Genomic DNA, 17944 nt, shown 5'->3' with positions numbered 1-17944 from the left:
CCTCTTTCTGTAATGACATATCTTGAATACTATCTCAAGCAATAGCACAAAGGAGTAAGAAGATGAGGTTATTTGCTATGGAATGAAACTATTTATTTTTCCTTTTCTCAAGAAACATTTTTAGAAATTCTAATCACTATATCAGACTTAAGAAAGCGAACAACGTAGTGTTTAATATGTTAGCGAATATTTAATAATTAACCAACAAGCTGGTTTCCATGAGTCTGTAGAATCAAACAGGGAATTTAGATCTTATTTGAAAGCACAAAGGGAGTTGTCTTCAAAATTATACAGTCTATTTTTAAAATGTTTCAGTAAATATAAGTATTTATATTTGTTGTTGGTTTAACAGCTGATTTAAAGAGCTTACCTTTGCAGTTGAAAACATTGTTAGTTTCCCAGTATTTTAAATGGGCAAAGAATTATCTATCCTGCTGTCTTCTATTGTAAAATATTAACAGGTCATCTCATTGCAGACACAAAGTGAGAGACACTCCAGTACATTGTGAGGTAATGTAGATAAATGAGTGATTACACTTAATTTCCATGTATTTATCAAGATGTGGATTGCACTTTTCACCTCAAAATGACAATTTTACTCTGAGTATTTAACAAAGTGGAGAGGAGTTATGTTAATCACACTTTATAGGGGAGGAAATTGAAGAATAGGATCACAGGAAAGTATGGCTGGAAGGGACCTTACAAGATCATCTAATCCAAGCCCCTGCTCAGGGAAGGATTATCCCTATTTAAACCATCTCAGTTAAAAATCTGTCTGACCTGTTCTTTAAAATTTCCAGAGATGGAGATTCCACAACTTCTGTATGTTTCTGTCATCGTCAGAAAATGCCACCCAATCTCCAACCTAAATTGCCTGTGCTGCAGCTTGAGTCCATTGCTCCTAGTCCTGTCTTCTGTAGCTCCAGAAGACAGTATATATCCATCCTTTTCTATAATAACCCTTCAGGTATTGGAAGACTGGTATAAAATCCTTTCCTTGGTCTTTTCTTCTCCAACCTAAGTAACCCTAACCCAGCCTTTCCTCTTTTATGCTTTGTAGGCCTCTAATGTCACTCTCCTACTAAACTCTTTCCAATTTGTCCACATCCTTCCTGATATATAGGACCTAAAACTGGACACATTACTCCTGCTAAGGCCTCACCAGTGCTAAATGGAGCAGAGGAATCTCCTGATTTAAAAGTGACACTCTTGCTAATATAACCCTGTATGCTGTTGGCTTTTTTTTTTCCCAAACAGAATACTTTGTTGTCTCATACCATATCTATTTGAATATAAGACACCCTGGCTATAAGATGAACTCCTTCCAATTAATTAGATTCTGTATATGGAAAATTTATAATTTTTTTTGTAATTTTCCAGGTATAGAATGTAATTATTGGAAGTTTGCCTTGAATTTTTCCCCTCCCTACTACTGCAGCATGGAAAACAAATTTGGTGGGGAGTCAGGTGGCCCCCTTGCCCTCTGCCTCTCCACAACTTCTTTCCCCTGTAGTCTCTTCTCCCCCTCACTGTCAGTCTCCCTGAACACATGGAAGGGAGAAGCAAATTTAAAAACACTGACTTTGAAATAAATATACTTGGAGTAATTTGCATATAATACCCATAGACGTCATTCATCCAGAATTGATGCTCTTCTGAAATTGCTGCAAGTTTTAGCACAGGTACTCCAGAAACACACTTTTAAGCAACATGTTTGTACCTACTTATAGTATAAACTAGACTTGATATTAGTTCAAAGCCAAAAGGTTCATGATTTAGCATAGATGTCAGCGGGCTGGGCCCCATAGTCAACAGCATTTCAGACTGGTGACCCCAAAGTTCAGCACTGCTCAGTATGTTTGTGTATTCCAGATATGCTCCTCTTTCCCCCCACAGCATGAAAAGGAGCCATGTACTAATTAGCCCCCACTCATTACAAACTGTGTTTTTTGTCATGGGTCTTGGCTCCTCCAAACAATTATATGCAGAGGAAGCATGGGGTAACCTGGTTCAGCTCCAACTTATGGAGGGTGGGGCCACACTGATCAGATACATAGGGACCTACTGAGTTCATGATTGTGTGATCTTCATGAAAACCGTAAATTCAGGCAGGCTTTGTGAAAAATGGTGGATTCTGTGAAATCGGGCAAGCTTTGTGATTTTGGTAGGCTTGATGGAAAATAAAAACTTGCGAAAAAAAATGCTGGCTCCCTCTGAGTATCCAACAGTCCTCATGGCTGCTGTGGCCTGGCCACACAGCCTGTTGGAGGAGGGAGAGGGGCTCCCAGCAAAATCGTTGCTGCCCTTTTGCCACTGATTGGCTGAAAGGGCTGCCTGTCACATCCCGCTCCTCTCCCCCAAGCGACAGCCAGGGTTGGGGCTGCATGATGGACAGCCCTCACAACTAATCAGCAGCAAGGGCTGGGGCCATATGATGGACAGCTCTCACAGTCAATTAGTGGGGAGGGAGGGGGCCACTATGGACCCCTCGGCCAATCAGAAGCATGAGGGGCCACCATGCTCAGCCCGCAAAAATAGCTATCAGCCCTGGGATCTGCCTGTGAAATCAGCCAGCTGCCTCCTAAAGTTAGGTAGGCCCCTGCATATACAGCAGGCTGACAGAGGGAGCAACAGAGGGATTCTGGATGAACTGGTTGGGTCCTCGTTTGATGATGTTTGCTAGATGTTCAAGGCTGATAAAGAAACAGGAATAATTGGAAATGGGAAAGAAAGATGCAAGCTTAATTGTTGCAATGAAGAGGAAGTCAAAATGTATGCAGTATAGTGGTTCACCGTGACTTGTTTTATAGTCATGCTCAGTGTTGGCTGCATTTATTCAGCTTCATAGTTGGTTTCCATTACTGAGCATGTGCTGTTTTTGGCAGCAGTTTAATGATAGACAATCTATTTAATGAGGTTTCCTTGTAGGTGAATGTAAGACAAGGGACTCTTTCCCCATGCTGATTAGGGGGAAAAAACCTTGTCTTGTAGTCAAATATGTAAATACCATATTTTGCTTATGGTTTATTATAACCCCCAGGTCTTTCTCTGCAGTACTACAGCCTAGCCCAGTTATTCTCCAATCTGTATGCAGTTATTTCATCCTTTTTGAATTTCATCTGATTAATTGCAGACCTTTTCTCTGGTCTCTCCAAGTCATTTTGGATCCTAGCCCTACCCTCCAGAGTATCTGCAGTTCCACCCAACATGGATGGTGGTATCTGCAAATTTGCTAAGTGTGCACTTGAACCCTTCATCCAAATCATTAATGAAGATATTAAACAATACCAGACCCAGGAGAGACCCTGGGGGACACTCACTTGATACCCTCCCACCTAGATATTGAGCCATTGAGGACTAGTCATTGAGCACAATGAACCAACCAGTTATGTATCCACCTCAGTGTTTTTGTCTGGTAGTCTGTATTTCTTTAGCTGTTAATGAAAGTGGGAGACTGTCAAAAGCCATGCTAAAGACAAGGTATAGTAGTACATCCATTGCTCTTCCCCTCCATCCACAGAGCCTGTCACCTTTATCATAGAAGGCAATCAGGTTGGTCAGGTATGACTTGCTCTTGGTGAATCCATGCAGGCTGTTGCTGATCACCTTGCTCTCCTTTAGGTGTTTCACAGTGGATTCTTTGAGGACCTGCTCCATGATCTTTCCAGATATCAAGGTCAGGTTGACTGGCTTGTAATTCCCCAGGTCCTGCCCTTTCCTTTCTCCAAGATGGGCACTATATTTGTCATTTTCCAATTATCTGGGACTTCACATGACCTCCACAAACTCTCAAAGAGGATAGCCAAAGGCTGTGAAATTACCTTAGCCAAATCCTTCAGTACCCTTGGGAGTATCCCATTTACCCCTGCTGACTGGAAAGCATACGGCTTCTCCAAGTAATCCCTAACCTGTTCTCTTCTACTTTAGGCTGTTTGTTTCCTTTCCAGTCTCTTTGCTAACTGTGATCATCGTCTGGTAGCTGTCCCTGTATGTGAAGAGTGAAGTATAAAAAGGCTTTATTTTAGGTTTCTCTCTGTCATCCATAATTAGGTTGCTTTCTGCATTCTTTAAGGGACCTGTGTTTTTTTCTTGCTTTTACTTTTAACGTGAAGTATTCCTTCTTAATGCCTTTTATGTGCCTTGCCAGCTTCCTTTCAAATCGTGCTTTGGCCTTGTGATATTTTTATTCTTCCTTAGTAATATGACAAAGTTTCTACTTTTTGTACAATTATTAAGTGGGTTTTAGGAGATTGTGAGTTGACCTCTTTCACAGCAAATCATTTCATTGTCAAAATAAAACCCAACTCCTAATGGTCCCCGTATCTTTAGTGAAATTAATACCAGCAGATAAGCTGAGTATTTACTGGTAGCAAAAGTGTGTTTCCCAATAAAAATATTAAGGGTTTTCAATTTTGCATCCATAATTTCCTTAACCTTTTAGTACCGTAACATGGGCAGCCTATTACAGTAATGTGTAATGATTTATATACTGTAATATGGTGTGTTTTCCAGGTCTTGAGATCACATATGTGGTAGCAAGATTTGAAATCTGTATTTTCATGTCTCCAGTGATAGAAATGATTGTCAGGGGATATAATCCAGTTTTCAGGTAGATCAGCAGCATTAACTAGTACTGTAGTTGTGTATTGTACTTCACAGGTAAATAAAAAAGTGAGGGTACTGTTCCAGAGAGCTTAAAATCCAAAGTAGACACCATAAAGTCATGAATGATTAAGAAGCAGAGAGGTTCACAAGGACAAATGTTCCAAGAGTTTAATATTGGGAAATAGGATATAGAGTCATGTTTAGACCTGAAACAGCTGCTCACTGTAAATAATTAATTCAGTTAATGGTAAACTGGATGGTTAACCCTCTTTCCTTTTAGTAAATTGGGAGCAAATTTTGATTTTTAAAAGCTTATTTGTTCTTCAGTGAAAGCTTCATTTTTCAGCCTACAGACTGGACAAGAAAAATATATTCAAGTTTCTTAAATAACATGAATGCTTCTTATTTTCAAGCCTGAAAAAACAGCCTTCAAAGATAATTGTGTTAAATCCTCAGATGCAAATACTTAAGTGAATAATACTTCATGTACATTATTTTTTTCCATTTCTGTAAACTTTTCTGGGAACAATATAGAGTTATGTGCAAGAAACAATGAAAACACATCCTGAATGACTGATGTGAATGTCTGAATCTTTCCTGGATGAATTCTCATAGCTGCTTTTACACTATTCTACTGATTCTAATTTTTACAGTGACAGTTAATGAAAATGGAGACTGTATGACAAAAGGATTTCCTGGTATAAGAAGTTCCAGTGCTCCTTTGCACTTGCATTCATCTGCATTTTTTTCTACTCAGTATCGGCAGACAGAGGATTGAACAAGTCTCCAAATTATCCAGATCTACATTTGCCATCTTTTTTTTGTCTTCGCATCAGCTAAGGAATTGACTTACATTTGCACTCTTTTTTTAGTTTGTTTAGGAAAATTCAGAATGATATCTGCCCATTTGTAGTGCATGCATGTAAATATTTTGTCCATCTGAAATTGTATGATCCAGGCAGCTGGAGCTTTGATTTATCTGATAAGACTTTATAGCCCTTATCGAGGAATGTCAAGAAGGAATATTACTTTATATACATATAGTTGAAGAGTGTAGTAGGTTATTTCTCACTACTTAATTTTACAGGGCAAACTTGTCCCCACAAGGAAAATCACTGTCCATAACAAAAAAAACCAACAAGTACTCAACTCAAAACTGTATTCACCAATGAAGGGTTAACTCGCAGTTGTGGCTCTTCCTTGGACCCAGAGAGAGGACACCATGACTTAGCTCCGTGCTCTCTTCTGGCATCACCCTTTCCTTCTCTCACCTAGTTTCACTCCCCAGGAGCTTTTAACTTTCTCTGGTCGGCGGCTTGTTGCTCTTAGCTGGCCCCCTCCTGAGCGGACAGCTTAACACATTTAACCACACACAGCTGTTCTTTTGCCACTGTAGCCTATGCCCAGTTACACTTCCTCCCTCCCAAGAATGGAGTCCAGGACACATTCTTCCTTTTCTTCACTCTCAGCCCCACTTCCTCCCCTCTCCTTGGGAGATGAAGTCCGTATTTGCATGTGTTGATCCAGGGCAGTGCTGTATCGTAAAATTGAAAGGTAGAAACAGATACCATCTTGTCAACTAGGGGTTGGTCTCACACATGGCATTAAGCCATGTTAAAGGGGCATGTTCCATAACCAAATGGAACTGGGCCCCTAAGAGATAGTATCAGAGGGCCTTGGCTGCCCACATGATTGCCAGGCATTTCTCTATAATGGTGTATTTCTGTTCCCAAGGCATGCATTTCCTACTTGGGTACAGAATGGGGTGTTCCCCATCTTCAAATTCTTAGGAGAGCACCCCCATCCAAGCTTCACTCATGCATCTGTCTGTAATATAAATTCTTTTGTCAAGTCTGGGCTGCACAAGATGGGGACACTTCATAGCAGTTGTTTTACTGCTGCGAATGCCATCTCACATTTGGATGACCACTATATCCTTTGTGGTGCTCCTTCAGCAGATCAGTCAGTGGACCTGTGATGGCTGCAAACCATGGGATGAAATGTTGATAGTAGCTAGCTAGGCTCCAGAATGATCTTAGATGTTTTTTAGTTGTTGGCACTGGTGCTTCTACCACAGGGACGAGCAATTATTTTAGGCAGAGGGCTGCTTACTGAGTTTTGGCAAGCTGTCAAGGGCCACATGACAGGCAGCCCAGGGCAGATAAATATTAATTTTCTAAATTTTTTAGGGGCCCTACAGGCCGGATAGAATGGCCTGGTGGGCCGCATTTTGCCCACCCCTGTTCTACCAGGTTCTTTATTTTGTCCAGAAGGGGGTCTGATTTTCCTGTTGCCTAGTCTATAGCCTAGGTACCTGGTCTCTGTACATCCCAGATGACACTTACCTGGGTTCACCATCAGACCTGCAGTTCGTATCAACTTCAACACATCTACCCTCTGGAGATGTTTGGCCCACATATTGGTAAATATTACCACATAATCTAAATAAGTGCCCACATATGCCCAGTGTGTGCAGAGTACTTTGTCGATTAACCCGTGACAGGTTGCTAGGGCTCTGTGTAGCCCAAAGGGCAACATTTTGAAGTGGAAGAGCCCCCAAGGTGTCGTGAAGGCTGTAATTTCACAAGATGCTGGATCCAGAGGGATTTGCCAGTATCCCTTGACCAAGTCTAAGGTAGTTATATACTTGGCATTACATGTTCCCTCCACCATCTCATCTATTTGGGACATCAGGTAAGTGTTGCATTTTGAAACCGTATTAATTTTGCAGAAGTCTATCTTTGCAAAATCGGATCGTGTGGTCGGGTTTTATACCAATAGAACTGGGCTACTCCATTCAGTGCCTTGATCACTCCCAAGTGTAACATCTTAACTTCACATCTTACCATTTACCTCAGGCAGGCAGGGATCCTTGAGTGTCCCTTTTGAATGGTGCATATCACCTTGAGGATAAGCCAGAGTTTTATTAATGTAGTCTAATCCGGATTCCCACTAAACATCTCCTTAAACTCCTCCAGGAGGGTTTTTAGTTTCATCTGCTGAGTTAATGTCTCCCCTAGCTTGAGGTGCGCTGTTGGATCCAGGAGGGGACCCAGAACCTCCAGGCCAGTTTGTAGCAGATATGTAGATACCAAGCAGGGTTCCTCCTTGTAGGGTTTCAGCAAATTAACATGGTAGACCTGTGACCCACATTATTTACCCACCAGACACTCTTCAAAGTTTATGTGTCCTGCCCTCTGTAGACCTTGAAGGGTCTCTGCCACTATCAGTAACTTGCTCTTGAGTCCTGCTGTTGTTCCCCTCCTTTATCTCCTGGCTGATAGATCTGGAGTCAAGCATTTTTGCTTATTGTTGTTATCTTATCCCTGTTGGGTGGCCTTGAGATTTTTCCTTGCAAGTGCACCTGCCAGGTCTAACCTTTCCTGCAGCTTCAACATGCACCAAACCATGTTTTGGGTGGTTGTCCCCTGGGCCTGCCAGGGCTCTTGCAAAAAGCCTGTGAATACCTGGGGAACCTCTCATGCAGCAAACAATTGGTAGGGTAGCAACTGGTTCCACTCTCACAGTTCCCCAGAGACAAACTTCCAGTTGGGACATGAAGGCCATACCCTGGTCTGTTAAGACCTTTTTTTAGTGGTGCCTACCTGGGAGAAAATCCATAAAAGTTCCATGAACACCATTTGTGCTGGGGCTGAGCAGAATGTGGCCAACTTGGGGTAGCAGGTGGCATAGTCCACCAGTACCAAAATGAACTTGGACCCTTGAACCCACCAAGGTGGTCCCACCAAGTCAACCCTGACCTGCTCAAATGGTATGTCAACTAGCAAGACAGCACCAGTGGGAATTTATTAGCAGGCCTAGCCCCAATGAGCTGGTACTCGGGGCAGGATGGACAATATTATTTAACCTTTTGGTATACCCCAGGGCAAAAGAAACTTCACAGTACACTTTCTTGGGTCTTCTCTACCCCAAGTGGCCCCTCAATGGCATGGCACATGCCAGTTTCAACACCTGGTGATATTTCTTTGGGACCAATAGTTGTGCCCACCAGGGCCTGGTGACCTTGTCTTTGGTGACCCTTGTCAGGAGCTCTCCCTGCAACTGAAAGTGGTGGTACTGAGCTGCTAAATGTGTGCCTACTATGGCTTCAGTGACCTGTCCCAGCAGGACATACGGAAGTGAATATACCAGATCCTCCTTTTGATTCTGAATAAAATCTCATGCTTTGCCTTCTTAGTGTGCCAGAGGTCTCCCAATCCTCCACCTCCTTTGGGTTGTGTTGCACCCCAATCCCTTTTCTGGAGCATTTCCTCTGGCTGGTAAGGGCTTTTTGCCTAGCCCATCTCTGGCAATGGGGTAGGCCAAATGGTGTGCTATGGGGTATGGCCAGGTATCCCCATGAATACACATAATGTATGCACAATCACCAGGATGTTGATTAGACTTACGAAGTATGCATGTACAAAAATTTATGTGGAACCTGAGTCTACGGGTCTGATCACCTGAATATTTCCCAATCTGAACTGTAATTACATACCCTTTCAAGTCTGGGTTCCCCTGTTCTGTCATTGAGACCAAGGTGTGAGAGTATCTACAGTCCATTTGTGGGTGGTCTCAATATCTATGCCCTTTCTTTCTAATTGGAAGCATTTCCTCTGCCTAGGCTGCAGAGCCACCCCAAGGGGCCATTTTCTCCTTGCCCTTCATTTAAAGACTCCCTGTTTGGAGCCTTGGGGGAGGCAGAAGTATGGCCCCTATCTGAAGTCTTCCTAGATGCCCCGGCTGGCTTGCTGCAGAGCCCTGGTTTCCTCAGGCCCATAGGCTGCCAGCTTTCCTGTGGGCCCTGGAGTCCAATTCTGTCCGCATAAAATGTACCCTCTGAGTGGCTTCCTCTTGCCCAGAGTGACCACCCAGTGGCAATACACCTACCTCCAGGCTTTTACTGGGAAGAGGGTGCTTGAATGAGGGAATTAGCCCACACCTGCAAGCGGTCAGCTGACCAGAAGAGGCAGGGCCTGGAGCATATATAAACCCCAGGGCTGGGACCAGAGAGGCATTTATCTGCCAGTAACCAAGGGGAAAGAAGCTCTTCTAGAGGAAGCTAAGTGAAGAGGTTTGACTGCCTGTTCTGCTTCTGGTAAGATTAAGGGATTTTAGGAGCTCACCAGATACCCAAGCCTATAAGACCTGTGGTGCTGGGGGAAGGGTGATTTGTTTAAAGGGATTGAGCATACCCCAAGCTGCTTGAATTATGTTATAGCCCAAGGGCCTGTATTTTGATTTCTGTTTGTAAGCTAGAGGATCGGGCTGAGGCTACTGGGGAAGGAAGAGGCTTCACTGGGGCCCACTACAGTGTGGGGACCCTAGCACCAGTGGGGGCACAGTACTGTTGCCCAAGCCTGGTGTCTTTCAGGGTGCACTCCCCTAGCCTTTCCCCTCCATGGGGTCACCCACAAGGCAGTGGGAGCGGAGGCTTTCCAATGCCCGTACTTACCTCTTGCTAGGGAGGCACAAGTGCAGCATTTCCTGAAGACTGCCCCACCACAGGCAGTCCCACCACACCATCCAACAACCCTAGCAGGGTGTCGTTTTAGGTCATTCCCCAGAACCCCTGCTGGCCTACCTGCTCTGATCTTTCTTCATTCTTCTGGGCTCCTTGAGGTTCTTCCAGGACTATTTTGTCCTGGGCACTCTCTTCTGCATCCCCCATCAGATGCCCTCAGTCACTGGGTCCATCTCTCTCAGGTCCCTTATGACACCTCCCATCAGGTGACTAAGCTACAGCCTCCTTCATACCAGCCTGCTTGCTAGCTGATCCATCTTCCCTCAGCAGTGGTTCCCCACCATCAAAGGGCCCTTCAGCCTGCGGGCTTACTGGCTTTGTCCAGTTGAGATTCAAAGGATCAGTTTGGCAGCAGCTGACCTTCCTACTCAGCAGGGGTCCCCCCTGGGCCCCACCATACAGCAGTCAACTCACATTGAGCTTTTCTAGAGCCCCAGAGATCATATACCCAGCAGTCCTTTACTCCACAGCCACTTCCTCAGGGCTTGGGACCCCCCTGGGTCCCTAGGAACCTTCTCCTTCCCCCTAGGTCCTACTCTGACCTCCAGAACGTTCCTGGGAACAGCAGATCTCCAGCTAGGCAATGATACTTCAGTAGCATGCCTTTAGCAACTGCCAGCTCTGTTTCTCAGGGCCTGCTCTTGTACTGAGGCTGCCCAGTCCTGCTCCAATCAGGCAGCATCCAGGAGATGGTGAAGGATATAACAGGGTGCCAACTCTCAAATAACCCTTAGTAGTCTCACTGAATCTTCCTGAGGACTCTGCAACATATACAAGTAATAAGGAATTGATGTTATGAACACTGTATCTGCGCACCCCTAGAGGGAATGAGAGGAACAGGGAAATGAATAAAAGTTCTTGGGGGGGGTCAGGCTTAACCAAACCTTTTATTTGAACAATACAACAACAGCACTGTTATCAGAAAACCATCTGGCTGCAGCTCACGGCAGAGTAATTAAAAGGACGTCGCCTTCTCCTGCAGGCCCTGGCAAGGGGGTACCAGATGCAGTCTGAGCTGTCTTCTTGGGTAATGAATTTCCATGCTTGTCAGTGATAGGAACTTGGGGCTTCACACTAATTATATAATGCAATAAAACATAATGTTGGACCTAAGGGCCACAACTTATCCAGTAAAATGAAACATAACAAAGAACAGCCAATCGGAGAGCAGACACAAGGGCCTGCTACTATGCCCAGGTTATTTGTCCTCCTAGGGCTGAAAGGGGCCTTGTATTCTGCATTCTATTAGTTAAATAGGCCACACATCTTGGGATGTAACTTAAGACAAACACACAGCTAATACAGAGCATTGTCCTCGAGGCCTACACATGTGCAGAGGAGTCAACTTTTCTTGGGCCCAGGAGCATTTAAAGTGCAGCCTTCCAGGGGGCCTTCTGAATCCTTTATATTGATCTCTCATCTTCTAGCAGCTGCAAGAACTACAAGTGCAAAAGCCAGGAAAAAAAGAGATGCTCCTAAAACCACTGGTTTCAAAGTTTGGGATATTTTAGTAATGAGAGAGTTGTTCTATCAAGTTGGTATTCTATAGGGGAGAAGTGTGTGTGTGTGTGTGTGTGGGGGGGGGGATGCTTGCTTAGAAATCTGGTGGAAATGGTTAGAATTGCTATTAAAAAAAAGACACTTTTCCTGCCTTCAAATCAGAAAGGTGGAGAAACTTTTTGAATGTTGAAAGAAAATATAAGTTCTATGAGCTAACACCTCAGAACAAATTTAGAATATATTGAAAATTTAAAAGCAGAGATCAGTAGAAGATAAGATTTGTATTATGCGGAGTTGAAAAAGAGGGTTGAATTATTATATAAAGAACCAGAAAAGCTTAACATTAACAGAAACCTAAAGGAACTCTCAGACTGGAAGAGAAGAAAAGAAAACAGGACTCCTGTGGACACTGACTTGGGTTAAGGGAGCACTGTTGATGGAAGATAAAACATACATCTAGGTAGATGTTTAGAGTAGTGGGAGCCAATCTGTTTTCAGTAGACATGCCACAAACTAGCATGATCTCCTCCCTGAGTGCTGCTCCAGTCCCCTTCCCTTGCCCAATATGCTGCTCTGCTTTCTGCCCTGTATGCCTGTCCCTTGCTGCATGCCTAATGCTGCCTTTCCCCTGCTGCATACTATGCACAGAGGCTGCTTGTGTCACTTGTAGCACATGCTGTAGGTTGCCTGCCCCCCCCCTTCTGTTTTAAGGGATTGGATGAATCTTTAAATGTTACATTTGTTATTAAATAAGTTGGATTTGTTAATAACTAAAGTTAAAAAACAATGGAAACAAAAACTCCTTAAACATCCCAATGTAGCCTTGCCTGCTAAACGCATGCCCAAATAGGAAGGTCTTGCAGTGTTCCCAGAAGTCGTCCAGGCTTGAACTTTAGCAGGCCTCAAAGGGGAAAGAGTTCCAGAGCTAAAGAGCAAGTGCTGGGAGTGAACTCCCGTGAGTTTGTCAAGCAAACTTGCCCTGATGGCAGAAGGTTTCTTGGCTGACCTTGGGTATCAGGGTGGGGCATAAGAGAGGAAGCCGTCCTTTTTTAATATGTAGGACCTAGGCGATTCAGACCTGCACCTTGAATTGCATCTGAAAGCTACTGGGAGCCAGTGTAAACTCTGGAGCAGACTAAGTGCTGTTAAACATTGTCCTCACAACCCACCCCTGTCAGAAGAAATCTGTACCAGGTGCTGCTTCCAGATGGCTGCCCTTGGTAACTACGTTGTAGGTGTCTAGCCTCTAGGTTACAAAATCATGGATGATGGTGGCCACATCCAGACCTGAAAGAAATGGTTACAGCCTCTTCACCAGATGAAGCTGATAAAAAGCTCTCCTAGCCATTGTCTCCACCTGAAGATCCAAGTATAGCAGAGGATCCAGGAGCACCCCAAGGCTGTAATCCTGAGTGTCAAGGGAAGACTGAACCCTATCATTAATAGGTGTCCCAGGCCCTCCCCTCCCATCCCCTCACCCACCTGGCCAAGCAGTCTGCCCACCACTATTTCTTCATTGTCAGCTTCAGGTGGTTTACCCACATCTGATCTACCTGGTACCGGGAAGGTACCAAGATTGCAGGGGCCCAGATTAGATGAGAAAGAAAGATAGAGCTGGGTGTCATCAGCATGCTGATGGCACCTCTAACTAAGAGAATCTTTTGAGAGTATGTTTATTCTTGTAAATATGGTGAGTTTAAAAGTATAGAGAATCTCAGCATTGCTTTCTTACTTCAGTGGAAGAAGGTTATGTTGTCTTTTAGTTTGTATAATGTTCTGAAAACATGTAAACGCTATAAAACTGCTGCAGTCAGTATTATTATCCTATAACTGGAGAGATGGTGAACCAATAGGCTGTGTGACCTTGGACAGATTCCTGATGTGTTTGGGGCAGAAAGGGATGTGAAGAGGGGAGATCTCTGACCTGCATTAAAGTGGCAGAACTGCACCTTTACTGGGATGTCTTGTGTCACTCTGGAGGGTCTTACTCTCATGATAAACCAGTTGAAAAAGTACACTTTTGCCAATATAGGTATGTGCAGACAAGATCACTTTTTTTCTGACACGGTATACCAGTGTAGCTATATATCCATAAAACTCTCCATTTGTAGAATGACCATGATAATGCTTCCTTTCTCTTGCCCTTTGCCTCTCTCTCTTGACTGAGCCAGGCATGTCAAATCCATCTCGTGGAGAGGTCTAGATTCTCCTTGCATGTCTGCTATGGGCTAGGCTGTAAGTTTAGGTCTATACACTTCCTTCCTCCCACAGCAGATCTGCCAATAGAAGGTAGCAAAAATATCAAGTGTAGAGAATTACTACTATTATTTTTATCATTATTACTGTTGTTGTTTATTGTTCTGCCCTATTCAGAAAGGCTCAGAGTAATTCTTAGCTGTTAATAACTTGCAGGATTTTTCAGTAAGAACATCAATTCCCTTGTAAGACTCTTTTAGTTTCTGCCCTTACTTTCCATTCTTCCCCACGGATTTTAACTGTCCCGGGACGCAAAGATACTTACCGGCACCTCCCGAGCTGGAGAATGGAGGACGGGAGGCAAAACCTGCGCAGCTCGTCAGCCACTTGTTTATTCAGCTGTGGCTGGCTGGTGATGCAAGCATGGAGTGCCGGCTGGCACAAATAAAAATGGCAGCACACACTGTGGGAGGATGGGAGAAGGACGAGCACTGCTCCCAACGCCCTCGCCCTTCAGACAGGCAGGAGCAACAGAGCACAAAGGGAAAAAAAAAAACCCCCAGATGGGGGTGAGAAGAGACGGGGACACCATGGGAACGACGTTGCCGGTGCGACTGGTAGGGAGACCTGGGATTGCCCCTGTGTTGCCACAAAGGATATCCCAGACGAAGGCAGCCAGAGGAGGCAAGCCTTCGGGGAAGCCCAGAGAGAGAGATGCCTCTGGAGGATATGCCACCGCTGGACGGTGAGGTGCCGGGGAATGGGCAAAGATTGAATGCATAGGCACGAAGCAGAGGGGGCTACAGGAAGGCGTGGGGGGGACAATTAAAGGGGCGGTACACCAAGTTTGTGTTGAGCCTTTTTTTCTGTTTTGTGTTGGATTTGTCTGTTCCCTGAGTTCTAGGGGAGACCAGAGGGTATTAGACCTGTAGTAGGCATAGTCTCAGTCACAGGGAGGGAAGCTGGCACTCCATTTTTGAGTAATAATCCAAGAGCAAGACAACTAATAGCTTAGCAACACCATAAGGAGGCATGAGGCCAGGGTGTAGGTGTGGCGGAGCCCTGAGAGTGACCGCCGGGGGAACCCTGGGCCACGGGCATGCACGATGACTGACCCCAAACACTGGTAACATCAAGCCATGGCAGGCGGAAACGGGGTCAAGGAGTCAGGCAGAGAACATCCGCTTGGCCGAAGGCGGGAGCGCCAGCAAGAGACGATGCCAATCACCCGGGGAAGAGCGGCCCGAGAACAGCTAGTCACGTCCTGGCAGCAACATTAACTATGGAAGGGAAAGATGTTACAGGGGACAAAATGGTGGGAGTCTACTACAGACCTCCCACCTAAAATCAAGAGCTTGACTAAGAGTTTGCCTGGGAACTGGCTGAGGCCGCATGCTCCAGGACCATGGTTGTCATGGATGACTTCAGCTACCCAGACCATCTCATGGGAGGATCACTCAGAAAAATCCGAGTGGTTGGAAAGCTTCCTATCTTGCGTGGATGACCTACCTGACTCGAGCAGTCTACGGGCCGAGAGGTAAAGCGCTGCTTGACCTGGTACTGGCAACTGGTGATGACCTAATAGGTGACCTAGTGATCAATGGGAAGCTGGGTGACAGCGACCACGAGCTGATCACCTTCACCATCTGGTGTAAAGCTGGCAAGTCAGTTAGCAACACGGAAGTCCTTGACTTCAGGAAAGCTGACTTTGTCAAGGAGGATTATTCTGCACTGGTCTGGTCCTGAAGAGAGCAAACCAGGAAAGCCAAGGCTGCAACTGAACTCGAACTAGCTTTGAGCATCAAGGACAATAAAAAGTCCTTTTTCAGATATGTGGGTAGCCAGAGGAAAAGGAAGGGCAACACTGGACCCCTGCTAAACCAGATGGGACGTCGGATAACTGATGCCCAGGAAAAAGCCAACCTATTAAATGGGTACTTTGAGTTGGTCTTTCATCAGTCCCATGGGATGCCCCTGCCCTCCAGCAATGCTGACCTCATGAAGAAACACCTTGAGAAGCTGGATACCTTCAAGTCAGCTGGCTCTGACAATCTATACCCCAGGGTACTCAAAGAGCTGGTGAGCATCATAGCCCAGCTCCTGGCACAGATCTTTGAGAACTCCTGGTGCTCTGGTGTAGTGTCTGGCATTCTTCCAATCATTAGTGTGGTGCCTATGTTCAAGAAAGGGAGGAAAGTGGATCTGGCAAACTACAGGCCCATCAGCCTGACTACTAGCTCAGGGAAGATCTTTAGAAAAGTTTATTAAAGAGGCCATCCTTAATGGACTGGCCAATGCCAACATCCTGAGGGATAGCCAGCACAGGTTTGTTGCAGGTAGGTCTTGCTTGACCAATTTCATTTCCTTCTATGACCAGGTGACCTATCTCCTGGACAAGGGAGGAGGGATTGATGTCCTATAACTTGACTTCAAAAAAACAAACAAACAAACAAAAACCTTCTATTTGGTATCCCATGATCACCTTTTGGCAAAACTGGCCAATTGTGGCCTTGAGGCCACCACGATCCGCTGGATGGGAAATTGGCTCTGTGGTGGGACCCAGAGGGTGGTAACTGATGGAAGACGCTCATCATGGTGCCCTGTGACAAGTGGGGTCCCCCAAGGCTCTGTCTTTGGACCCATACTGCTCAACATCTTCATTAATGATGTGGACATTGGAGTCAGAAGTGGACTGGCCAAGTTTGCCAATGACGCCAAACTCTGGGGCAAAGCATCCACACCTGAAGACAGGAAGGCGATCCAGGCTGACCTGGGCAGGCTCAGCAAATGGGTGGATGAGAACCTGATGGTGTTTAACACTGAAAAATGCAAGGTTCTCCACCTTTGGGAGGAAAAACCTGCAGCATCCTTTATAGGCTCGGCAGTGCTACGCTGGCTAGCACTACAGATGAAAGGGACTTGGGGATCATCGTTGACCACAAGATGAACATGAGCCTTCAATGTGACACTGTGGCTGGTAAAGCAACGAAAGTGCTAGCTTGCATCCATAGATGCTTCTCAGGCAAATCCCAGGACATCATTCTCCCCTTGTACTCAGCCTTGGTGAGGCCACAGCTGGAGTACTGCATCCAGTTTTGGGCCCCACAATTCAAAAAGGATGTGGAGAAGCTTGAGAGAGTCCAGAAGAGAGCCACGCGCGTGATCAGAAGTCAGGAAAATCGACCTTATGACGACAGGCTGAGAGCTATGGGTCTCTTCAGTCTGGAAAAGCACAGGCTCAGGGGTGATCTGATGGCCACCTATATGTTTTATCAGGGGTGACCACCATATTTGGGAATGTTTGTTCACCAGAGTGCTCTAAGGGATGATGAGGTCAAACAGTTATGAACTACTGCAAGACCATTTCAGGCTGGACATAAGGAAGAATTTCTCTACTGTCTGAGCCCCCAAGACCTGGAATAGCCTGCCATCAGAGGTGGTTCAAGCACCTGCAAGCAGCCCGTATCTACCCGAGCCTTGCTTGGTTCAGCTCCAGTTAAAAGCATCTCCTCACTTTAAAAATGGTGGCAGTGGTGCTTTATAGTAAAGCTCATTTGACAAGCTTTAGTTTAAGTGCCCCCAGTGCCATTTTTAAGTGCAGGGACACTGATCCCCTGGGTGAGCCACCCAAGGCTCTATCCCACTCTCTGCCCTGGCCCCAAGTCCCATTCACAGCCCTGGCTGGGCAGCAGCCCCTGCCCCTGTACCTGCCCCAATCCCTCCTTCAACATGAGTCCCCAATCTGCTGCCTACATGCCCTTCCCTCCCCCACACCCCTTCCTTTCCACAGACTTGTCTGTGGGGAGCTGCTCTCCATGCTGCTGAGCTGCATTCTTGTAAATCAGTTATCAGGCCGGTATTGGCTGATATGGCTGGTTAATAATTGCCTATTGGTCTTGGCAAAGAAAATCTTTATCAGTGCACCCCTAAAAATGTACCACAGCTGTGTCTCATCTTTTCCACAATAATTGCCCATGTGCATTACCCTGTGGTAAATGTAAAATAATCTAAGGTAATTTACCTGTTTTATTGAGGGCTAAGAGGCCATGGATTAGCTGCTGCTTGCTTTGGGAGAAGAACATGGACATAGACAGTTAATGCAAAGATTTGGCATATGGC

The 17944-nt window shown here is 45.3% G+C and overlaps 1 long non-coding RNA gene across 1 annotated transcript in view; it reads right to left on the bottom strand.

Moving 5' to 3' along the window:
• Positions 1-11151: 11151 nt before the first annotated feature.
• Positions 11152-17944, bottom strand: part of LOC149875025 (uncharacterized) — a 48375-nt gene continuing 41582 nt past the window's right edge. The window contains exon 3 of the long non-coding RNA XR_016439020.1: positions 11152-11203. This is a non-coding gene — a long non-coding RNA (uncharacterized LOC149875025). The remainder of the gene's footprint in view (positions 11204-17944) is intronic.

Source organism: Crocodylus siamensis, chromosome 1 (assembly GCF_052110815.1).
Source record: "Crocodylus siamensis isolate JL-2025a chromosome 1, ASM5211081v1, whole genome shotgun sequence".
NCBI classification, from domain to species: Eukaryota; Metazoa; Chordata; order Crocodylia; family Crocodylidae; genus Crocodylus; species Crocodylus siamensis.
This window is presented reverse-complemented; position numbering and strand designations above follow the sequence as displayed.